The sequence below is a fragment of the Hermetia illucens genome, chromosome 4, assembly GCF_905115235.1.
Source record: "Hermetia illucens chromosome 4, iHerIll2.2.curated.20191125, whole genome shotgun sequence".
NCBI classification, from domain to species: domain Eukaryota; kingdom Metazoa; phylum Arthropoda; class Insecta; order Diptera; family Stratiomyidae; genus Hermetia; species Hermetia illucens.
This window is the reverse complement of record NC_051852.1, coordinates 171903383-171909122: the sequence shown is the minus strand read 5'-3', so window position 1 is coordinate 171909122 and position 5740 is coordinate 171903383. Positions and strand designations below refer to the sequence as shown.

Genomic DNA, 5740 nt, shown 5'->3' with positions numbered 1-5740 from the left:
ATTTTCTCTCTGCGGCAAGCGATGGAAAAACTGTTGGAATATGGACAACAGTTGCACCATCTATTCATCGACTTTAAAGCCGTCTATGATAGCATAGCCAGGGTAAAACTGTACACGGCCATGAGAGAATTCGGTATTCCGATGAAATTAATAAGACTGACTAGGCTGACCCTGACCAATGTGCGAGGCCAGATAAAAGCAGCAGGATCACTCTCAAGACCATTCAACATCAACAACGGTCTACGACAAGAGGATGCCCTATCATGCGTCCTCTTTAACCTGGCCCTGGAAAAAGTGATTCGTGATGCTGATGTAAATTAAGTCCACCCAACTACTGACCTATGCTGACGATCTCGACATCATGGGAAGAACCACCCGAGAGGTACAAACTGCCTTCATCCAGATCGAGCAGGCGGCGGGAGATCTTGGGCTGCACATCAATGAAGGCAAGACAAAATATATGGTGGCAATGTCAGCACTGAAGGCGAACCAACCAACAACATCAAACCGCACTGGTCACACACGAAGAAGAATAAGGATAGGAGAATACAACTTTGAGACCGTTGACAATTTCTCCTATCTAGGATCGAAAATCACAACCGATAACAGCTACGATGATGAAATCCGCGCACGGTTGTTGTCAGCCAACAGAGCCTATTTCAGCTTACAATGACTGTTCCGCTCGAAACGTCTCACCATAGGGTCAAAGCTCTAACTGTACAAGACTATGATCTTGCCAGTGCTCATGTATTCCTCGGAAACTTGGGTTCTTAGCAAGAAAAATTGCGAACTCTTAGCCGCGTTCGAGAGAAGAATCCTCCGAAGAATTTTTGGCCCCCTACATGAGGATGGACGATTCCGTAGCCTACACAATGACGAAATCTATGAGCGATACCATGACCGTCCGGTTGTGGATAAAATCCGGCTCAATAGGTTACGGTGGGCAGGTCACTTAATCCGTATGGATGAGGATGATCCCACCTGGAAAGTCTATAAGGGCAGTATCTATGGTAGAAAAAGAAGTCGAGGCAGACCCTACCTAAGATGGAGCGATGCCGTAGGCCAGGACGCCAGACAGCTTTTAGGGATATCGAATTGGTGGACCTCGGCATGTCTGAAATTCCTTATTAAGGCAGGCCTAGACCGGATATCGGTTGTTGCGCCGTTGATGATGATGATGATGATTGAATTACTGATTAACTACGTTTCGAACCGCTAAAGCAAATTAATCGAAAATTAATTTGAAAACGCTCGCAAAGGAAACGTTTGCCTCCATGTACCATGCCACGTTCTGTAGGAATACATTCTATGCGCAATTACTGGCTGCACAAACAACACTAATTTGCAATTTAACCGAATCATTTGAAATCAGATTATACTTTTGAAATGATAATAACAACGACTATAATTTCGGAATTGAAGGATAAACGCTACGAAATGTTCAGAACAAACGCTATGGAATCGAGCTACCAACCCCAATAAATTTAAGGCATTCCTAACGAAAATCACCCTCGGGTGAACAGTATTTCGTGATGGTGTGTTGCAATAACGGTCAAAATTTAACGATAATTGCGGGGAGTCGCAAGGGATTATTAGACCATGCAATAATATTACTTAATGAGAAATGTGGTATTGAAAATGTCTGTGCTAAAATTTGTTTTGAATAATTTCTCTGCTTTTGTACGTTACAGGGAATACCCAGGAATGTCTAATGGAAGGTATGATGACCTACTGAAACTAATTCCTGCAGTTATGCGAATGAAAATTTGCAGTTGGAAGCGATGAGTGCTCGTAATGTGGAAATAAAGATGGAATTTGCATGCATCAACTGATTTTATGCGAATGCTATGCTGCGAAAGATAAACCAAATTCATCATAGGAACAAATTAGAAAATTTCAGGGTATCGTTTTATATCAAACTATTCACCAGTAAAACTGAGAGAGAGCAATACTGATCTATACCCTCTGGCACTATTCTAATAATAATAAAATTGTCCACAGTCACAACTGGTTGGACAATGACTGAAAGCTAACAACGCAATTGTAATGACAAAATATTGGTTTTGCGATGGTCACATCCTGAGTGGCCGGAGACAACCAAGAGTGAAGAACTATCCCAAAAACCTTAAAAGTTGGCGAAATTGACCGTGCAGGTCCACCCACAAATATTGAATCTCCATCGAAGTGCAATTTGCACCCCTCTGCGCTAGTCAGGCTCGGGAATGTTGGGGCGGGTGTCCTTTGAGAGCTTCGATCCCTCACGTGTCATTTATAATCCACGTGTTGTTTCCGGTGCGTGGGTCCGCACCGGATCCTGAAAAATACACAAATATGGGGATTCGCGTGCACTTATCGAAATGAACAACAACGGAGCAAAATCTGCAAATGAAATACAAAAAATTGGCTAAACTACGACCCTGGAGCCGCATAACTTCGGATCGGAGTGCTGCGACCAAAAAGGAGGATCCACGACGGATCACATCCTCAGTCCTTGTTTCCCCTGCCTTAGATGCATAGTGAGGCGCCGCCTTTGAGGTTCCCACCCAGTCTTGTCATCCTCAGGTCATGATATTGTCCCTTATGTAAAAAAAGTTTTCGGCGTTAAGAAGGAGAAGGAAGGAAAAAGGGAGTTCTCAAATTGAAGAAAGAATTAGTTAAAACTCATACCCACAATTATATTCATCAAAAAAATAAATAAAAGGTCCTGCAATTCACTCTTAAAATAAAATAAAAGAGCCAAATAAAATATGGATAAGTTCTAAGAAAAAATATAAATGAAAAAATAAAATAAACTGTAGTCGGTCTCATCCCCGGTTGTGAAAGGAGGAGGGGTGAATAGCTTCAGCCTTAATGCTTGTACGTCACTGCAGTGCAGTGTTGAAACGATTATTATCTTCACAAATTCAATGCAAAAAATTGAAAAGTCACTGCTGACTATGTTTGCCAATTTAAATGTATTTTAACAGTTGTTGTTGTAGTCAATCGCGTTCAGATGCTTATCTTTAATCGGTACAAATCGGATTTTCTTCTTTGTTACTTTACTTATCACAATGAAATAAATATTCTTTTACTTTTTCTAGGTGTGTTCACCGTCGCGATTGGAAACAGAAGAGACCGGCTTATTTCCATGCGGTCCTTACTGTCCCAACCAACGGCATTTTTCCACCGCTAATTCTCCACTCCCTTGGTGCGTTCTAAAATGAGTGAATGGAGAGTTCCGCGCCATCTACCCGTCCGCATCCGCAACATTCGAAATAAATTTCGAATGCTGCAGATTCTGCCGCACCACATCACTCCGCCCCCAGATGAAACCTAGGGGGTTTCGGCGACGGATCCCGGAACTCCGTTCCCCGTTAATCCACAAAACGGACACGACACTGCTTCGGGACGCACACGGGTTTCAGTCTGGACAAAGAGACGGCCTTTTTGTGTCCACCGATCTCGAGCTGGAAGAAATGTTCTCCCCTGTCGAAAACGCGGTACGGGCCCTCATATGGAGGCTCCAGCGGCTTCCGGACGGCATCCGTCCTGACCAGAACGTGCGTGCGTCCAGTTCCTTGGGCGAACAGGCAGGTGTGGGCGAGTGTCGAGTGGGTGGTGGCGCTTCGATGCGTCGGAGATTGTCCCTCAGCAGACGCACCAACCCCGACTCTGTGAGACCCGATCTCTTGCCGAAGACCGGATCGCTTGGGAGTCTTCGGTTCTCCCCGTAAACCAACTCCGCGGGGCTGGCAGCAAATTCCTCTCGGCCGGTTGTACGTAGGCCGAGTAGGACGAGAGGCAAGACTTGAGTCCAGGACGGATCGTCGCGTGCCATAATGGCGGCTTTCAGCGTCCGGTGCCAACGTTCTAGCATCCCATTGGATTGCGGGTGGTATGCAGTAGTCCGCTGGCGTTTAAAACCCAAGAGTTTACCTAACTCCGAGAAAAGGGTGGATTCAAATTGCATTCCCTGGTCAGTGATGACCACTGCAGGCATGCCAAAGCGTGGTATCCACTCTCGGCAGCGGGCTTCGGCACAAGATCGCGCCGTAATGTCTTTCAGAGGTATTGCCTCAGGCCACCGCGTGAACCTGTCGATGATTGTGAGGCAATACTTGTAACCGTGCGAGTCTCGCAAAGGCCCTATTATGTCGAGGTGTATGGTGTGGAAACGCTTGGTAGTGCGGGGGAATGAGCCCACTTGTTTCGGGGCCAGATTTTCATCTTCTTGCGCCACAAAGTACGTGTCCACCAAGGTGAAGGCTTGATTGTAAATTTCTTCGTTTTGATGATTTTGTAACGCTTCGAGTTTATCTAGCGCTCCAATTTCTTCCATAAGCAAACATAGAGACGAGGTACCGCCCAATTTTTCGGCAAGATTGAAAATATTTGATATACCGGTCAGAACAACTTTGACGGTCGTTTGAATTCAACAGATCACAGAATGGTTTTAGAAGATCGAATTTTTCAATGAGAGCAACCACTTGTTCGGGCGTGCCACTCGTCGAGGCATTTGTTACGACCCATGCAGCTTCTTTCTGGCATTTGAAGTCGCCGGTGACTAAGACTTTGCGGAGTCTAGGGAAAACGTCTGCGTCAATCACATCCTGAATTTGACGTTGATTTCCCGCCCTATGTGTTTCGTTCCTGAAGCGATTCGAAAACCCGCCGCTACAGTTCGAAGCCGCCTGGGCCCTGACCAACGTAGCTTCCGGCAACTCAGAACAGACTCGAACTGTGATAGACGCACATGCGGTACGTTATTTCGTTGCACTCTTGGAATCACCTACCATGACCGTAGCCGAACAATCGGTCTGGGCGTTGGGAAATATTGCAGGCGATGGGCCGGTTGCTCGCGATATTGTTCTCAACAACGATACAATTGAGCACCTGCTCCGGCTTGTGAGCGAGACGACCCCGTTGTCTTTCCTGCGGAATATTGTGTGGCTCATGTCGAACTTGTGCAGGAATAAGAACCCATCGCCTCCGTTCGAAAAGATTCAACCGATTCTGCCGCTGCTAGCGAGGTTGCTGCATGTTAATGATACCCAGGTGTTGGCCGATGCATGCTGGGCTATTTCTTATGTGACTGACGACGAGAATAAAAGAATTCAGACGATCATTGACACGGGACTTGTGAGTCGATTGGTCTCACTGCTGGATATTGACGAACCATCCATTATTGTGCCTGCGCTGAGGAGTGTTGGGAATATTGTTACAGGCACAGATGTGCAGACCGATACTGTTATTAACGCTGGCGGCTTACCGCGACTAGCCAAACTTCTGGAACATAACAAGAACAACATTGTGAAAGAGGCCGCATGGACTTTAAGTAATATCACGTCGGGGTCACTACTTTGTTGAAACGATTATTATCTTCACAAGTTCAATGCAAAAAATTGAAAAGTCACTGCTGACTATGTTTGCCAATTTAAATGTATTTTAACAGTTGTTGTTGTAGTCAATCGCGTTCAGATGCTTATCTTTAATCGGTACAAATCGGATTTTCTTCTTTGTTACTTTACTTATCACAATGAAATAAATATTCTTTTACTTTTTCTAGGTGTGTTCACCGCCGCGGTTTGAAACAGAAGAGACCGGCTTATTTCCATGCGGTCCTTACTGTCCCAACCAACGGCATTTTTCCACCGCTAATTCTCCACTTCCTTGGTGCGTTCTAAAATGAGTGAGTGGAGAGTTCCGCGCCATCTACCCGTCCGCATCCGCAACATTCGAAATAAATTTCGAAATAAATTTC

General features: G+C 45.3%; 1 pseudogene; it reads left to right on the top strand.

Annotated features, from left to right (window-relative positions):
• The first annotated feature begins 1638 nt into the window (after window positions 1-1638).
• LOC119654161 lies at window positions 1639-5346 on the top strand (annotated as a pseudogene).
• Window positions 5347-5740: the final 394 nt, after the last annotated feature.